Raw genomic sequence first — 20,647 nt, forward strand, 5'->3', positions numbered from 1 at the left:
AAATCAGATGTCCTCATTTGTTTGGAACAGTATGGTAGCGAGAAACAACAAGACTTCAACCTTGACTATAAGGTTTCTGCTCTGATTGTTGATGGTGCAGCACTCGTACACATGCTTCACCCGAGATCGTCAAAGACATTCTCTGACTACTGCGAAAATGTGATTGGACCATTCGTGGACAGACTTCTGAGATCCGTGCAGCGCCTTGACATTGTTTTTGATTGGTATGTCCCAAAAAGCTTGAAGTCCGAAACACGGGAAGATCGTGGATCAGGGCAACGCATAAACGTCACAATGGGTACACTTATTCCAAAAAAGTTTGACAAATTCCTATCTGTGGACTTCAATAAGACGCAACTGTTCGGCCTTATTTCCAGATTCGTTTTAACGCAATCCGTAGTTGGAAAAGTTATTGTTTGTACCATTGAAGAAACTGCATGTGTCAGTCAACAAGATTTAGATGTATCGTCCATATCTCCTTGTAGTGCTGAAGAGGCAGATGGCCGTCTTTTGCTCCATGCTAATCATGCACTGAAAAATGGCAACTTAACTATAACTATACGCACTGTGGACTCCGATGTGGTCGTTATAGCTCTCTCTGTGTTTAGCCAGATGATTGGAGTGAAAGAGTTGTGGATTGATTTTGGAGTTGGAAAAGGAAGACGAATGATAGGAGTTCACCATCTACATCAACACATTCCTGATGGTGTATCGTCAAATTTACCATTCTTCCATGCCTTCACCGGATGTGACACAGTATCAACATTCTGTGGGATTGGAAAACGAACGGCATGGAAAGCGTGGATGAACTACCGTGTAGTTGATGCTGCATTTCACAATCTTTCCACGTCAGACTTAAAAAATGATGTCTTAACTGATACGGCAATGAAGGCCATTGAGCGATTTGTAGTATTGATGTACGATCGATCATCAACCGCTGCTGGCGTAAACGAATGCCGCCGTATACTCTACATCATAAAGAATAGAGCAATTGAAAACAGTCCGCCGACTGCAGACGCTCTTCTGCAGCACACAAAGAGAGCAGCACTGCAGGCACACTTATGGAAACAATGCTTGTCTGCTGTTACTCCAGGATATTTACCCACTGAATGGGGATGGAAAGATACTGCTGATGAGTGCTATACACCACTTTGGTGCACTCTGCCGGAGATTTCTCGACATTGCCAGGAACTGATTCGTTGTTCGTGCAAAACTGAGTGTAAAAACTGTTCATGTAAACGACATGGTTTACCATGCACTAAGCTGTGTGCATGTAACGGCTATTGTTACAAAGAAACAAATGGTGATTCATATGAAGAACTAGAAGTTGAAGAAGACCCGGAATTCGACCATGTTCTCCAGATCTCCTTCCATGACGAATTGTAATCCAAAAGTGTATTGTAATTATGTAAATACGTAAATGTATGTAAATATGTAAATATGAGTTTCTTGTTACATCATCGAACAAGACGGCGTTTATTTTAAGTAGATGTCACTACTAGTTCTAAAGTTATGACCATTTAAAAACTTTCAAGATGGCCGATGGCAGCCATCTTGAAATTTCAAAACATTGATTTCAGTCAGTTTTATGTAACTTTTCTCTTAGAACAAATCGATGTTTATTTGAAGTGGATATCACTACTAGTTCTACAGTTATGACCATTTAAATACATTCAAAATGGCCGCCATTGGCCATTTTGAATAATTCATCTGTAAAACGATTCCAGATGCATAACAAGTTTGTGTCTCGCTATTTTTTTGTTGCTCATACCGTCCACTATCACTATGCAAAGTTACACGCTGGTGTCCAGAAGTGAAATGTTTTTATGATAGCCAGCTGCACTATTAAATAACATAAAATAACAGATAATACACGAACAACAAACAAACAAACAAAAAACAAAAAAAAAAACATTTTTTAAAAACATTTTAGTATCGTGTCTTTTATATATGTAAAGTTTATTATATGAGATAAAAAACAACGTCATAATGTACAAATTGAACTGTATATAGAATATATATTTAAACCATATTTATAAAGAAATAGACAAACGTGATTACTCCTAATCAAAGGCTTCAGAAAATTTTTAATTCGTTGTCATTTATTAAAAGCTTTTGCTTAAGTTTGTTTTTAAATTGTTTAATAGAAGAAATAGTTTTTAACTCATTATTTAATAGCATGTTCCATAGTTTAGGACCTCTGTTAGCAATTGAGAACTTAGTAACAGAGCAATAGGTTTTAGGTTGAACATAATTGTTTTCTGAAAATCATGTTGGGTATAGATGATATATTTTTTCCAAAAAAGAGTTAAATAAAATAGGTGCTATTATTTTATTAACTTTGAACATAAAAATAAGAATTTGATAAAGATTTAGTTGAAATACGTTGAGAATATTAAATTTAATGAATAGAGGTTTAGTGTGTGAGAAACGATCTACATTTCCAATAATTCTTAAAGTATGCTTTTGTTTAATTAATAGTTTATTTATTTTAGTTACGTTAGTGCTACACCAGGCAACGTTTGCATAACTTAGGTAGCTATGAATAAATGAAAAATAAATGTATTTTAAACAGGTTTGATTTAATAACTGCTTAGCTTTGTAAAGTAGACCAATATTTTTCGAAATTTTATTTTGAATTATATTTATGTGCTCCTTCCAACTCACATTTTCATCAATAACAACACCAAGAAATAACAATGAACGCTCTCTTATTATACAAGAGTTATTTACAACTAAAATTGGAAGATTTAATGGGATGAGTCTCTTTTCATGAAGACGATGGAAGAAAGTATATTTTATTTTTTTTATGTTTATGGATAATTTATTTGCTATAAACCATTCACTTAGTTTTTCAAGCTCTTTATTTACTGTTTCAAATAAAGAATTACTATCCTTATCAGAATAAAATAAGTTGGTGTCGTCTGCAAATAAGATTAAATTTTAAATACTTGAAAATTTTTTTAAGTCATTTATATAAATGAGGAATAAAAAGGGCCCTAAAATTGATCCTTATGGGACGCCGCAGGAAATTGTCGCTAAATCCGTTTTACTATCATTAAACGAGATGTACTGTTTCCTGTTTGCTAGATAACTTTTAAACCATGCTAAGTTAAAACTTATGATACCATAATTTTTAAGTTTGTGCAGGAGAATATTATGATCCATCGTATCAAAAGCCTTACTTAGATCAATAAAGACGCCTAAAGTAAATTTGTTTTCATCAAAAGCTTTAAATATTTCGTTTACTAGATGAATGATTGCATGATCGGTTGAATGGCCAGATTTGAACCCAAATTGTTTATCGTAAAGAATTTTATTATTAGTTAAAAAAGAAAACAGTCTGTTATACATAACACGTTCTAAAATCTTACAAAAGCAGGTAAGAATTGAGATTGGTCTGTAGTTTGAGACATCAGAAGGATCACCTGTTTTATAGATTGGTGTAACCTTTGCACATTTTAAGTTTTCAGGAAAAACTCCGTGTTTTAAAGATAAATTAAAAATATATAAAAGTGGTATTTTAATAAAACTTATTGATTTAATAATGACAATACTACTGATATCATCAGCACCCGAACTTTTATTAGGTTTTAGTAAAGAAACTGAGTTTAATAATTCATCTTCTGTAAGTTCATGATTAGACATGACAGATTTATTTGGTGTTAGGTATGAACGAAAGTTTGTCTGAGATGGTCCTATTTTAGAGGCTAAATTCGAACCTACATTAACAAAAAAGTTATTAAGTGTTTCTGCAACTAATGATTTATTTACAATTAAGTTATTATTAATTTTAAGATTAGTTGGAAGTGCATTTCGGTCCAGATTTTCCTTGCCAATTACCTCTTTAATAATGTTCCATGTTTTTTGTGTACTGTTGTTTTCCTTTAATTTTTCAGAATAATAGTTTTTTTTTGAGCGTTTTAGAACAGATTCAAATAAACGTTTATAACTTTCATAAGTAGTTTCATTTACCAAAATTCTTTTTTTAAGAAACTTACAATATAATCGTTGTTTAATTTTGGAAGATTTAAGGATTCCCTTCGTTATCCATGGGTTTAAAAGCGTTTTCGATTTGACTAATTTAGTAATTTTAGGGAATGCTTCATTATAATGAGTAAGAAATTCAGGTAAGAAGATATCGTAGGCTTCATTGGCATTTTGATTTTTTAGCGTCTTGTTCCAATTTACACACGATATAAGATAATGAAAATATTTTATGGATGTATCGCTTATAATTCGTGTTGTAACTTTTTTTTTTATAAGCATCAGGCTGAATGCATTTGTTTGATATTATAAAAATCGGAAAGTGATCCGAAATGTCCGTTTTAAATATTCCAGTTTTAATTTTTGTATTGATAAATTCATTAGTTATAATTTGGTCTATTGACGTTGCACTACCGCTAGTCACACGCGTAGGTTTATTTATTATTGGAATGTATCCACTTTGAAAAATGACTTTAAAGAATTTATTGGTTTGTTTATTTACGTCATAATCCAAAATATTAAGGTTAATGTCACCCACGAAATAAACACTTTTATTCAAATTCAATTTATTTTCAATTAAATTTTTAATGTGATCTTTGAACGCATTAATATTTCCTGATGGTGGTCTGTATAATGCATGCACGACAATGTTTTTTGAGGCTTTATTAATGATTTCCACACATAATGACTCATAATCATTTGTGATTGAACTTAAATTTGAATTAAATTTGAATAATAATGAATTCTTAATAAACATACATAAACCCCCGCCTTCCTTGCCCAGGTCTCTAATTTGGTGGACTACATTGTAATTGGGTATTAGGAAATATGAATTGTTTTCAACATTTTTATCTTGACACCATGTTTCACTAAGACAAATAATTTGAAAATTAATTTTAATTTTATATAGAAACTGTTTTAATGATTCGAAATTTTTTTTTAAACTCCTAATATTAATATGAAGAATTGAAAATGAGTTATCATCCATTTCTTTGGTAATGTCTTTTGAGTATGGGTTATAATATAATGGGCTAATATTTTTAATTAGTTCATCATCATTATAAAAATTAATATCAGGATCAGAATTGCGATTTAAAAGGATTTAATTTTTAATTTTAAATGTTTTAAATTCAAAGTTTGACAAATCAGTTTCCTCAGCCATTTTAAATAAGAGTAATTTTAAGAGCCAAAAAATATAAAAATTTAAAGAATTTTATTGATGGCACTCGTATTCCTAAATTCCTTTATAATTAATTTATCATATACAACAATACAGTATTTACCGTTTGTCCTGTGCAACTTTCTCTCTTCAAAAAGCTTTTTCCGTATCAACGCTGTTTCAATTGAATAATCTTCGTTAATAAATATTCCGGAGCCTTTAAGTTTGTTCGCATTTTTTAGTATTTTTATCTTATCTTTATAGCCAAGTAGCTTTATCACAATTGTTCTTGGCTTATTTAAATCAGGTTTACCTGTCCGATGGGCTCTTTCTATATTTACTTCAGTTACATTAAGTTTATTTTCTAGTAAGTTTTGTATTTCAGTTTCAGAATCATCCCAACTTTCTGAATCGTTTTCCAAAATTCCTTCGAAACGTAAATTGTTTCTTCTTTGGCGATCTTCAAGCTGTCAAATTTTAGTTTTATCTTCATTTCCTAAATTAGAATTCAAAGAAATCTTTTTCTCTAGGTCGATAACCTTTTTATTATGGGAATCTTGTGTAAACTATAAACTCTCTTCAATGTCTTTTTGAACTTTTTCATAATTCATCAACTGCTTCTTTGTCAAAATAAGTTCCACTTTCCTGTTTTCATTTTCTTTTGTTAAAGATTCGCAAGTGTTTTTTAGTAAAGTAATATCTTTTTGTAATACGTCGATTCTATCGTTTGTAATTTTTAAATTACCGCTTATCAGTTTAAAAATATCTTTTTGCTGTTTCTTAAACATCTCTTGAAAAATTTCTCGTACTAACTTTATTGAGATTTCGTAGTCTTTAATTGCATCCATGTTATTAATAAAGAAATATAGTATTTATAATTATTAATTATAAAAATACTAAGAATTAAAAATACTGCAATTTATTTCCTTTAAAATTATAGCGCTTGCAAAAACTAACTAAGATGTATTTTTAAAGATTTGAGATGTTTTTTTACCCGCAAATGATTTTTTATTGCTTTCTTAAGAAAATCTTTAACAGTAAAAAAAAGTTTGTCTAGTTTTTTTACGGCTTAAAACTTATATAATTTTTTTGATAAAATTTTAAAATAGTTGTAAAAACATTGAATATTTTAAATTTTATCAATAAATATTAGTATTTTTTGTATAACATTGTTTAATCTTTTACACGGTAGGTGATTACGAAAATTATAACAGTTAGCACTTACCGTTTATAAAAATATTTTTTCGGACGTGTCTTATTTTGTGAAGATTTCTCTCTAAAAAAACATTTCAGTTTAACTCAGTTACCAATTAAAGGTAATTTAACCCTAGGGAGTATTTATTTGATATGTTTTTTATACTTTATTTATTATGTGAAATGAATTTAACCCTAGGGAGTATTTATTTGATATGTTTTTTATACTTTATTTATTATGTGAAATGAATTCGATTAGAAAGATGCAAGGTTCAAAAAAGAAAAAAAATATTCGAAAAAAGCTTTTGTATTCAGAAGAATATCTGATGCAGCACTCAGAGCTTTAAATAAAGATAAAATATTTTTATGTGTCAGCAAAAGGTTTAATGTTCCTGAGAGTACCTTACACGACAATTTATCTGGTAAAAGCCAACCCAAACGGCAAAACTCTGGCTTTAAACCATATCTTGGAGAAGAAATAGAGAATGAACTGGTTGCTTGGTTAATGCAGTGCGCTAACATGGGTTTTGCGATTACAAAAAAGTTATTAATTAAGGCGGTACAAAAAGTAGTTATAGGGCGAGGTATAAAAACACCATTTAAAGATGATATCCCAAGTAAAAACTGGTTTTATAAATTTATGCGTCGTATAAGGAATTATCGCAAAAACGAGCAGACCATATTAGTCGAGCTAGAGATCTTATAACTGAAACATCGATAAGAAAATGGTTTAATGAGGTGTATGAATTACTAGGCGATGATGCGCAATACCTTAATGATCCTTCTTGTGTTTTTAATTTAGACGAAACTGGTTTTGATTTAGCACCAAAAACTGGAAAAGTAATTGGCATTAGAGGAAGAAATGTTTATGAAGAATGCAACAACAGCGATAAGGAAAACCTTACAACTCTATTTTGCTTAAATGCAAATGGTGAATTTGCACCATCATTAACATTGTACAAGTATGCTCGAATGCCAAAAACTATTGTTGCTGCTGCACCACCAGGTTGGGGACTCAGTGACAGCGGCTGGATGACCACCTAATGCTACACACATCTTACAACCATTAGATGTGTCAGTTTTCGGACCAATGAAAAAAAATGGCAGAACATTTGTCGGCAATTTAAATTGGATAACGATTTAAATGAAATTTGCAAAAAAAATGTACCAATGTTGTTGAGTAATTTTGTTATGAATCCAAATATGAAAAAAAATATTATTAATGGATTTAGGTCTACAAGAATATTCCCATTTAATGCGAACAATGTTGATTATAAAAAAGTAATTCAACGTGTTAAATTGAATTCCACAATTGATAATAATGAATAGAATCTTTCAAGCCATAATAACGTGGGAAACTTATTTGAAAACAACGTTGCACCTGAAGTATTGCTACAGTTTGAAAAAACTAGATATAAAGAATGGGGAGGTAAAACTGACTTCATAGAATTATTTAATTTTTGGAAAAAACTTAAATTTAACTATAGCTCGAAACAAATCATAAATTTAATAGAAGCCAGCAATAATGTATTGAACAATGAAATCGATAAAGAATCGTATTTAGATATTAGCAGTACGCAAAATGAAACCGAATCTAGTAATGTTAGCGAATTTGGAAAAAGCGTAATAATTTATGAATCCGGTGTAAGTAAATCAGCAACAGATCCACCAGATTCAAATAAACGAATAATAAAAGATGTAAACCCATTACACGACTTTCTTTTATGGCCAAAACAACCAATCACGAAAAAAAGGCTGAAACAAGTTGAACGATTACCGAGCGTTGCAACTTCATCCAAATGGTTAGAGATTCAAATAACTAGAGAAAATGCAAAGGAAGAAGAAGATATCAAAAAAATTGAACGTAAAAAAATTGAAATAAATAAAAAAAAGAATTGAAAGAAAAAGAAAAACAAGAAAAATCTAAAAGACAAAAGGAAATAAAAATAAAAGACAAAAAAAAAATTTAAAAAGAAAAAAAGTTTAAATTCAGAAAAAAGCTTTGGTGGATAATTTTATAACCAATGTCTTCTTTATTTTGTAATCATATTAAATTTATGTTTTTGTTTCTTGATTTAAATTTATAAAAGTAAAATTAAAATATACGATTTTTTTTTCATACACGGTAGGTGGAGAATCGATTACGGTAGGTGGTGCTTTATCACGGTAGGTGAAGAAACGTTCTAGATCTAACAAAAAATTAAAAATAACATTAAAAAAATAACTTTACTCAAATTCGAATTATATAATTTAGTTAATAATTGAGTATAAAATATTAGTTCGAAAACCCTAAATAAAAATCTGTTATGGTTTTGAAGTTAAGAAGTTTTGAAGTTAAAAGTTTTCTTAAAGTCGCGGTAGGTGGTGCCATGACCCTATAAAGGAAAATGTAACAAACAAAATTTTTCTCGTAAAAAAAAAAAGAATATGGAATGGCATAGTTGCAAACCAATACCCTAATGTTGATGGTGCTTATGATGTTTATGATGCTTTGAAAAATCTCTGCAAAAAAGCTTTCTTCTATTCTTGATGCAGGCAATAAGCCTTTTGTGCAATGTGAAATTGATGAAAATAACCTTTTTATTATTATTCATTTTAATGTCTTTGCAAATATATGTAAGGAGCTTGCTTGTCCTGATCGTGTAGGAGATATCAATGTTACTGATATCAAAGAAAGAAAAAAAAAGGTTTTTTACATTGTATCATGATATCCTGTTCCATTTGAGGTTGGATGAAGACAGTTTATACTTCACCAAACCAGTTGACCAAGTAAAGCTGCTACCAAAGGCCATCAAGGATTTGATGTGAACTGAAACATTAAAGTGAAATCAAAGCATTGTTTTGGATGTAGGATGTGGGGGAAAAAGAAAGATACTTTGGATTATCTGATATGGAAGCTGGACCACCACTGTCAGATACATCACAAAAATAATTTGGAACAATGGAGTCTCTTGGTGCAGTTGTAATATTCAATCTTTCTATTCAAAAGCACAATCTTATATATAAAAAGAGTAATTTGAAGATAGAGACATTTTTTCATTCAATGATATTGTCAAATTAGACCCTTATATGCTTCAGAATATAGCACAAATAAAACTTGAGTGCATTGGACATGTGCAAAAGCGTCTTGGGACTAGTTTAAGAGACCTTGTGAAGTCTTTCAAGGGTACCAAACCCCATTTTCAGGAAAATATATATGTATTGATTCCATGAAGAGTTATTATGGAATGGCAATTAGAAATAACATCAATAATATTTATGCAATGAGGAAAGCCATTTACGCTATTCTGTTTTATTTTACTGATTTGCATAGTTACGCTATTCTGTTTTATTTTACTGATTTGCATAGTTCTTATAAACGTCATTAATTTTGCCCCCGAGAAGCTACTAGTTGGTTTAGGTACTGGTCCAAAGGACGGAAAGCTTATAAGCCATCCAAAACAATACCTATTTGGTTAAAAGCACTTCTGAAACCTATTTTTAAAGATTTGACAATATATACGTTACTTGAAAAATGGTTACACGGAAAAACCCAAAACCCCAATGAAGCGCTAAATAGTACCATATGGTCATGCGTGCCAAAAACATTTTTTGTTAGCAGAGATATTATTAAAATGGGTGTACATTCAGCTTTCATTCATTACAATGATGGTTGCAATGGTGTACTCACAGTTTTAGAGCACTACCGTTTAAGCAGAGCTATTTTGAAAAACATGACTAATAAACTAGATTCACGTTTAAATCGAATGAATAAAAAGACGACTGCTAATGATAAACAGCGCAGAAAAGGTCTACGCTCCCAAAAGAAAGGATATTTTGATATTTTGGAAGAAAAAAAAGCAATTGGTGTTTATAAAGCTGGTGGTTATTGAGTTTATTTTATTTGAAAAGCTATTTTTTACTTTTTTTTTTTGTTTAATAGGCTTTTAAAGCGTTTCAAATTTTGTCTTCTTTGGCTAATTTTAAAATGTGATTTCTTGACATTGCAATATTCTTTTAACTTGAAATTTTCAGAATGTATTCACATATAGTAGTTGCTTCATATAACCCTTGCGTTAAACCCTTGCGTTTGTTCTTAAACATAAAAAAACTTAAAGTTTTATCTAACAAAGTTTTAATTTGAAAGTACTTTCACCAAAATTGTTGTTGTTAAAATTGTTATAAAAACTAAAGCATGGTTTTGTATAAAAAAAATCCTACTGTTAAATGATTTATATAATGATACCCGATCCTACCAAACGCTACCAAACTACCAAACGCCATTAGAAGTTATTTATTCTGTATGAAGTTATGTTGTTACAAAAAAGCACTTAAACTATGCAACTTTTAGCATTTTTTTGACCATTTTGAATGGGTGGTAATAATTTTTTTTAAACTTCTAACTAAAAAGATGTTGTTATCATCTCTATAACCGTTTTTACACTAAAAAAACTATGGGCCCAACGACTTTTTTAAAAAATCGTTTTTTATAGCCCTACCACCTTAAAAAATACTTTGTATTTAATACTATTCGAGAACTTTTTTTAGAAAACACACAAATTTGAAAATATTCTTGTTCCGGTCACAAAAAGTAAAGTTTTTGTTAAACCACCGCTATTAATTTTTACACTTTCAACCCAATGACAAAAAAAAAAAAATATTTACAAAGTTTTATAAAAGACTTTAGAGAACTTTAAACTTCGGCCACATAAAAAGACTTTTGGGTGAGTCCAATCGTCACTTTCCAAACTTTTTTCTGAAATAGAATTGAAAATATATCCTAGATTAATACTTTACATCTGTGACAAGATGTTGGCATCTTCAATAGATTTGATTTGTATAAATGTTTTAAAATAAAACTTCTTTTTATATAATAATTCTTATTTGTTAAATATATATTTATTTTAACGATATTTCGAGGGAATATTGATACTCTCGTTATCAAGTATATTAAAAACAAATACAAAACCGTTTAAATTTACGAAACAATGTTCTTTGTAAGAGCTTTTTTTTAAGAGTATTTAAAGAGAGTTTTTTGTGACGTAAGAATTTGAACATGGGTTTCCAAAATGACGCCGTCACATAATCGCTATCAACCTGGTTGAGACCATTGTCACGAAAGGTACTTTCGTTGTGTTGTATTTCCAAGGCTTCCCTAACTTTCCCATTAAAGCTATTTATTTTTATTTTTCTATTTTATCAGTTAAAAAAAGCATAAAAACTAAAAAACTCATTTGCTAGGTTTTTTCGAAATTTTTTTAACTGATATTTGTAGAATACTATTAAATAAAGGTTTTATATATTTTCCTTCGATTATTCTATAAATATTACGAGTAAACTTTGAAGTTGAAAAAAGAAATTTCTGCATTAATGCCTATTGTCGAAAAATAACCAAAATACGCAATGATTTGACCACAAAGTATACTTTTTTCGATAAATCGATGTCATTATTTTTAAAATAACATCTTAAGTTTCTATGCTTTTTCTTTTGGAATGATTGTTAGCAAATGCTCAAATGAGAGGCAACTACATCGTTAAAGATAAATTAGGTTCTTTAATCACGCAAGTTTTTTAACTACGGAGCGCCGTTTGAATGAAAATCAAATTATGCTCAGACTGCATTTTAAAGCTTAACATTTCAGCCAAAAGTGATAGGCTTTTCAGAATATATTAGTTTACAGTTGGCTTTTAAAACTTTTAGAATTTTTAATTATAAATGCGACTGAAATGTGAAACATGTAAACAAGCTTTTCTATAATGTATAGTATAAAAAATATATATGGTAAAGAATAAGTTTATAAAATTTGATTTATAATTGTGACGAAAGCGGCCTTTCATCTGTGCCAAGTGGTTCTGTGTAAAGGGTTCTCGTGAGGTACAAAAGCTAATTATTGGTGAAGCTGGCACACTAACAACATATCTGGCCACTGTCATTGCAGTAGGAGACAGCTTACCACCATTTTTCATACTTAAGGGAGAAAAGATTTCAGATGCATCTAAATTTCCTTTTGGTACAAAAGTACATTGCAGTAAAAGCGGATATATTGATCAAGAGATCTTTATTGACTTTTTACATCATTTTAATGAGTTTTCTACAAAAGTGGATGGGAAAAAAGTATTGTTATTTTTGAATGATTAATTTTTGAAGCAACTAGCAATAGAGATGGATATTGAAATAATATGCATTCCACATCATAGTACACATCGCCTTCAACCACTTGACACACATGTTAATAAAGTAGTTAAACATATGTGGTCTGACGCCTTGTCTAATTGCTTAGCTGAAAACGTTGGTGTTTCTATGCCTCGTTGAAACTTTCACATTATTTTTAACAAAATATGGCTCAACATACTTAAAAAAAGAGGATTGGTAGTTAATGCGTTTTACCATTGCGGATTGCATTCTCTAAGAAAAACAGTGAATGACTTTGAATACAAAAAAAAAAGGTGTTTAATAAAGCAACGATTCACTCGGGAGACCCACATTTATCTACTTTAAGGACTATTTACCTTCTCCGGGAAAATAATCAAACCTTCTCACTTAAAACGCCATATTGCTCTTATAACATCACCACATAATGTTATGTTTATAAAAGAGCCTCCTGCTAAAAAACCTCCAATAAAAAATGGTAAGAGTTAATCAGAAGTCAAAAAAAAATTATTTTTCTGCTGATTCTGATCACTCAAGTTCATCTTGTGGTTTTATTCTAAAAAGTAACACTGATAAAGACTTTTGTTGTGTTTGTACAGCTGTTTGGGGAGAAGAAAATAAAGATTGGCTTAAATAAATAAGTTGCAGTCAGTGGGCGTATGAATAATTTTTTGGAGTAAATACATATGCAAATTGTGTGCAAAGGACATATAAACCTCTTGTAAATTTTTAAATATTCATAGTGATTTACAATTTTTGCTATTGCTTTGATGTGCTATTTTGTGATTTTCATTTATGCTAAAATCATTATTTGATATTTTCTAGAAAAACTTAAACAACTGATGTCTTTTTAGATGTTTTAGAAATCAGGAAACTAACTTCTAGTAATTGTATCTTGTCGTTATCTAAAGTCTACTTTAGTAAATTTATCCGTAGGCTATCCGTAGTTCTATCTACATCATTTTTTAGATTAAGGAAATCATTCTACTATTACCTCAAAAATAATGTTTTATATCAAATTTTTTTTTTCTTTAAGGTAAGCTGTCTTTACCATTAGTAAGGAATTTTGTCTATCGCCCAAGTGACGTATTTTTCAATTAGTTTAGTTGTACTGACGAATTCGCCCCGTATGACTTGATGATCAAAAAATCAAGTTCAACGCAAAAGTAACTTTAGAATTTATTTTGATTCAATCATTAACAAAGATGAGATCTTAATTAATTAAAAAACGCGTTGTATAGAAAAAAAATTTGCATAGAAATAAGTAAACTAGAAAAGTTTACTTATTTCTATGCAAATTTATTTTGTTAAAGTAAAACATGACGAACTCGCCCAACCTTACCCTATAAATTTGAATCAAGTTTTACATCAAGCTCGCTATTAAAACAGTGGCTTTACGCTTCAGTTTCCCCTACTTTTAAAAAAAGATCTACTTCAGATGCTAACAATTATAGACCTATCTCCCTCACATGTCGTGTCATGCAAAATATTGATAGTTCAAGTATCGTTGATTATCTTAATATAAATAATCTAATATTACCTAATCAATACGGCTTTTTATCTAAAAGGTCTACGAACATAAATCTTCTATTTAACTTAGTATTTAGAGAAGTATAAATCAGTCTCTATTTAACTTATAATTTGGACAAAAAGGTGTACACTGACAGTTAACCACACGGGTATCATTAGGGTTCTGGTTAAAAATAGGTAAAATTTTACAATGATTTTAAAAACACCAGGTTGTGTTATGTTCTATGTCATACAATGCTTATTTTACATCAGGGTCTTTTTATTTTAAACTATCTTAATTCAATGAAGAAAACCCAAATTTTATAGACACCCGCACCAAAAAAACAATTTTATACGCATAAATTTAATTAAAATTAATATTCACTTAAAAAAATTCAACCTCGGTTTCGTTTATTCATAATGGATGGTGTCGTTTGGGCGTAACTTTTTAAAGAATATTTTTTTTGCGTGTTTATTTTGTGTTACTTTAGTTAAAGTAGTTGGTAGTTTTTAAATTTGGAGAAATTGCATAATAAGACATCTTGCTCCGGTCACGTGACCAGATGACAACTTTTTGAGCTTTTCATTTTACTTTTTATTTTAAATTTTTCTACTTTTAAACTAAATATTTAGCAATAAATCATTATGATAACATAAACATACTAAAAAAGTGTTATTACTTCATAGCTGATGGTTTAGCAATAACTCAGAGCTTTCAAAACGTTCGCTATCTTACCCCGTCTATTTAATTGTTTAATTACCCTTAACTATTAAATAAAATTATTGATAATCCAAAAATTAACAAACCATGCTTTCCTAAAACCGAATGAATTTCACAACTTCTTTGTTAATATGGGATCTAAAGTTGCATCCCAAATTCCTCGCGTAAATAAATCTTACAATAAATATTTTGGTCGTGATAAAAATGAATTAGATAACTAAAAACTAATAATAATATGCTGCTATTGACGATGTCAATAGCAGCATATTATTTGGCTGTTACAAAATTCATTAATTTAAATTTTTTAAACCCTTCCTAAGGTATGGTATTATTTCTGAAAAACTAAAAACTGCTTAAGTAAAGCCTATATTTAAATCAGGAGATACAAGTAAAATAGGTAATTTTTGACCAACATCAATACTTTTAACAAGTGGAGTGCAACTAGGCAAAATTTGCATTAAATTCTTGTAATTGCTAACGCAAAGGCTTCTGGGATGTATAGTACAGCCAGATTGTAAACATAAACAACAAAATAACAATAAAAAGTTAAAATTTTCACTTTGTTATAGCATTATTCAATCAATTCTAATTTATTTTTCTTTTCATTTACTTTAAATTGTTTAAATATAGTATAAGAATACTGATAAATGTCTGCCGGATTTTGCGCAGCTCCTAATTTTCAGCATAAACAATATATAAATGTATATATGTATATATGTATGTATATATATATATATATATATATATATATATATATATATATATATATATATATATATATATATTTTTATATTTATATATATATATATATATATATATATATTTATATATATATATATATATATATATATGTATATATATATATATATATATATGTATATATATATATATATATATATATATATATATGTATATATATATGTATATATATATATATATATATATATATATATATATATATATATATATATATATATATATATATATATATATATATATATGTTATCTACTTATTTGTGTAACAAATTATTACCATATTTTGTTTCATAAATAAATATGCCAAACCTTCATTCGATGTAGCAGCACTCCTCTGCGAGTCAGGCTATTTGTCAGTCGATGTATGTACTGAAACCCCCGGCTGCAGGCTTTTTCAGTATGATGTTACACTACTCACCTAAACCAGTAGTAAAGGATATATATATATATATATATATATATATATATATATATATATATATATATATATATATATATGATATATATATATATATATATATATATATATATATATATATATATATATATATATATATATATAATATATTATTAAGCAATCATTACTATCTACATATTTGCCTTTACTCAATAATACCTCTTGTACAACTATCTTGCTATTTTACTCCAAACGTATATTCACTATAATAATAATTTTACTATATTGTAAAAAGTATTTTTTTTGAGTGAACTATATTGATATATATATATATATATATATATATATATATATATATATATATATATATATATATATATATATATATATTTATATATAGTGCGGCCATGGCGCAGTGGTTAGAGCGCTTGCTTTATATGCAGGAGATCTAGGTTCGAAACGATCTATGGACGAATTTTGGCGTCATGGTAAGAAAGGAGGCCTGGTTAAATGCACTTCCACGGTGCTCTGTGACAAGAACGTTAGGACTTCTTGGGGCACCTAAAAATAAAAAATAAAAAAATAAAAAATATATATATATATTTATATATATATATATATATATATATATAAACGCACACACAAACACACACACACATACACACACATAAACTTATGTAAACACATATTATATAAATATATGTATCCATAATTTTTTATTTTAGATAAACATTAATAACACAGTTGTAAGCAAAAATATAGCAGGAATCATTACAGTTTTTAAGGAAAACTGCAATTATACTTTTTTATTTAATCTTCAATCAAAACATGCATCATCTTTGATACACTTCTTTGTTGATATACGAATTTATTATTATGTTAATTTTCACAATTGTGACTTAGTTCATGCTATAAAAATTGATTGTATTATTCATAAATAGTAAAATATTATATTTAGTTAAAAAATGTTTATTTATTTTTTTGAAATGTGCTAAATTGAAATTACAAGTTTTCGATATGCTTAAGAATTTTTATTTCATATTTAAGGTGATTATTTTATTTCATATTACAGGGTTATTTATTTTTATATGCGCGTCTATCCATTTTTATATGCGTGTTTATTCATTCTTATATGCGCCTTTATTCATTCATATATATACATTTATTCATTCTTATATGCGTGTTTATTCATTCTTATATGCGTGTTCATTCATTTTTATATGCGCATTTATATGCGAGTCAATCCCCCATGAAATCTCTAATATAATTTTATATAAACAATAAATATTTTTTATTAATATATAGATTTGCGGTTATATCATACGACAAACTAGTCATTCGTGATTGGACTGCGAAGAAATAAGGTTCTGTTTCCACTGAATCTATATAAGTATTCATTTATTTTTTATTTTTTTAATTAATTTTTCCCTAATCTTAATTTTATATTTTAAAATGGATGATAATTTATTAATTAAACTTTGTGATGAAAATGTCACACTTTGTGATAATGATGTCACTAATTATTTTAACCTAAAATCGTTAGAAAGCAAATACTATTCAATTTCTGAATCTAATTTCTATCTTCAACAAAATAAAAACACTTTTTCAATCTTAAACATTAATATTCGAAGCCTAAACAAAAATTTTGATGATTTTAAACTTCTGAATTAAACATGAATTAAATCACGATTTTAAAATAATCTGTCTTACTGAGACCTAGTAACCAGACTAGTCTATGGATAGACTTACAACACAGACATAGACAATTCTGTATGTTGTAATGGACACAACAAATGTTTAATTTTTTGTCCTTGTTGTGTCTATCAAATTTTTGATGGTGTCCTAAGATTGCTCAGTTAAAAAATAATTTTCACTTCATAAGTCTACAAAGCATAATTTTTTGTCTATTTGGTGTCTATGATTTTGTCTAAATTTACTTGATTTCATAAAACCAGAAATATTGATTTTTGCCAATAAAATCTAAATTACCCAAAAAATCCCTTAGAAACAAAAAAACTCCTTGATCACATATTTTTAAAATAATTTTATTGAAGGTGATAAAGATTTTAGTGACTAAGGAAAATTTTTTAAGTGATAAACTTACCTTCAACTTTTTTGAAGTAATCCCAAACTGGAGAGGGCATTTTAAAAATAAATTTTCACGCACATTCACTGAGAATTGAAAAACAACTGAACTGAGTAATTAATGAACTTCAATTGAGCACAAAATAGTCCATTTTGAGGTTTTTAAATAGACATTAACTTTTTAATCAACAGCACACGCTGGACAAAAAATTAAAAAAATGAACTTCTGTTAGAAAAATTGTATTTTTAATTTTGTGCTCGTTTTCAGTTTTTGAAACGATGCTGCAGTGAAAATTTAATTACTCGTTATAAGTCCAAATTATATATTAAATAGATCTTCTATACCTCATTAAAAAATCGAGATTGTTCATTTAGTGTCCGTTTTTAAAATGATTGTCTAGAAAGACAAACATTTTTTATAGACAATTCATTTTTGATAGTTGTAATTGAAATTGTTGCAATTAGTGCTTTGTCGAAGTCTATTTTTGTCCTTTTATAATAAGTCCATTAGAGATTGTCTGGTTGCTACTGAGACCTGGTGTAAGTATGACGAGCATAATTTTCAATTTGAATTGGCAAATTACGCGTCAATTCATCAACCACGAAACTTCTGTACCGGTGGGGGTGTATGCATTTTTATTCATAACTCAATTAATTTTATACCACGTAATGACCTCAGTGTAAATGAAAAAGATTGCGAGTCATTGTGCATTGAAATAATTAACCAAAATTCTAAAAACGTAATTGTTAATGTTATTTATAGACAACCAGCGGGTAATTTAAAAAATTTTAAAGTATCTTTACGTACTTTTTTAACAAAAGTTAATAAAAAACAAAAGCATGTTTACTTAGTCGGTGACCTGAATATTAATCTTTTGAATCATGCGTCAAATAATAGTGTTAAAAATTTTGTAAATACTCTTCTACAAAATAACCTCATTCCAACAATAACTAAGTCAACAAGAATCACAAAAAGATCCTCTACCCTACTAGATAACATAATTACTAATAATTTTTCTAATAGCTGCTTTAGTACCGGTATAATAATGACTGAGTTGACAGACCATTTTCCCACATTTCTTATAACAAAAAACATAACCCATGATAATATTTCCACAAAACACATCATTTACAAGCGACAAATCAATGAAAACTCCATACAACGATTTCGCAACCTTCTAATTAATTTCGTTGATTGGAAGCTTGTCCTCCAAACACGTGATGCTAACAATGCTTATGAACTTTTTCTAGCGCAATTTTGTAAACAATACGATAAAGCGTTTCTGTAAAAAAGTTTTATGTGAATTCAAAATCACTTCTATCACCTTGGATGACAAAAGGCTTAATAAAATCGTCAAGGAAAAAACAAAAACTTTATGAAAAATTTCTTTAAAAAAAAACATATTCAAACGAAGCAAAATATAAAAACTATAAAAATATATTTGAAAAAATCAAAGAATACTCTAAAAAAGTATATTATTCGAAATTACTAGAAATTGCAAATGGAAATACTAAACAAATTTGGAATGCTATTAAAGAAATAATTGGACAAAACAAATATAAAAATAATGTTCTGCCAAAAAAACTTTTAATTGACGGTGAAACAATATACGATAAAGCACTCATAGCTGAAGAACAAAACAGTTTCTTCATAAATGTTAGTTCTAATTTAGCGAAAAAGTATTACTTTAACTTCTTCAACATTTGATCCTTATCTAACAAATTCTAATAAAAAAATGAATGAGTCAAAGCTAGATATACGCGAGTTGCGGACTGCATTACTAAGCTTAAAAAGAAACAAAAGTGCAGGATCGGATAAAGTTAGCGTTAATATATTAAAATTAGTCTATGATATAATTGAACCATCTTTGTTTCATATATTCAATCAGTCACTTAAATCAGGTAAAGTTCCGGAAAAATTAAAAGTTGCTAGAGTAACTCCAGTATTTAAGTCTGGAGATGAGTCAGAACCCTCTAATTACAGGCCTATATCTGTTTTATCTTGTTTCTCGAAATTGCTTGAACGTATAGTGTACAATAGGCTGTATAATCATTTAACTGAAAACAACATGTTATACAGTAAGCAATTTGGTTTCAAAAAGCAACACTCAACAGATCATGCCATAGTAGAGTTAGTTAATCACTTATCTAATGCTTTTAAAGAAGACTATTATACGTTAGGAGTTTTCATTGATCTGTCGAAAGCTTTTGATACGGTGAATCATTCCATTCTAATAAAAAAACTGGAATATTACGGAATAAAGGAGACAAACTTACTCTGGTTTGAAAGTTACCTTTCAAACAGAAAACAATTTGTACAATTTGAAAATTTAGAAACGACCAAAAAACTGTAAATTGTGGAGTCCCACAGGGTTCTATACTTGGGCCCTTACTTTTTTTACTATACATAAATGATTTGTCTTCAACATCAAACCTATTAAATTTTATTTTATTCGCAGATGACTCAAATCTTTTTTATTCTCACAAAAATATTGAAACACTTTTTACAGTAGTAAATGAAGAATTAAAAAAAGTAAATGAATGGTTTATATGCAACAAATTGTCTTTGAATGTTCAAAAAACTAAATTTTCTCTTTTCCACAAACCAAGCAAAACAAAGGAAATACCATTTATTCTTCCCAATCTTTTGATGAATAAAACTAACATCAAAAGGCAAATATCTGTAAATTTTTTAGGTGTGAACTTTGA

The sequence above is a fragment of the Hydra vulgaris genome, chromosome 03 (genome assembly GCF_038396675.1).
Source record: "Hydra vulgaris chromosome 03, alternate assembly HydraT2T_AEP".
Lineage (NCBI taxonomy): Eukaryota > Metazoa > Cnidaria > Hydrozoa > Anthoathecata > Hydridae > Hydra > Hydra vulgaris.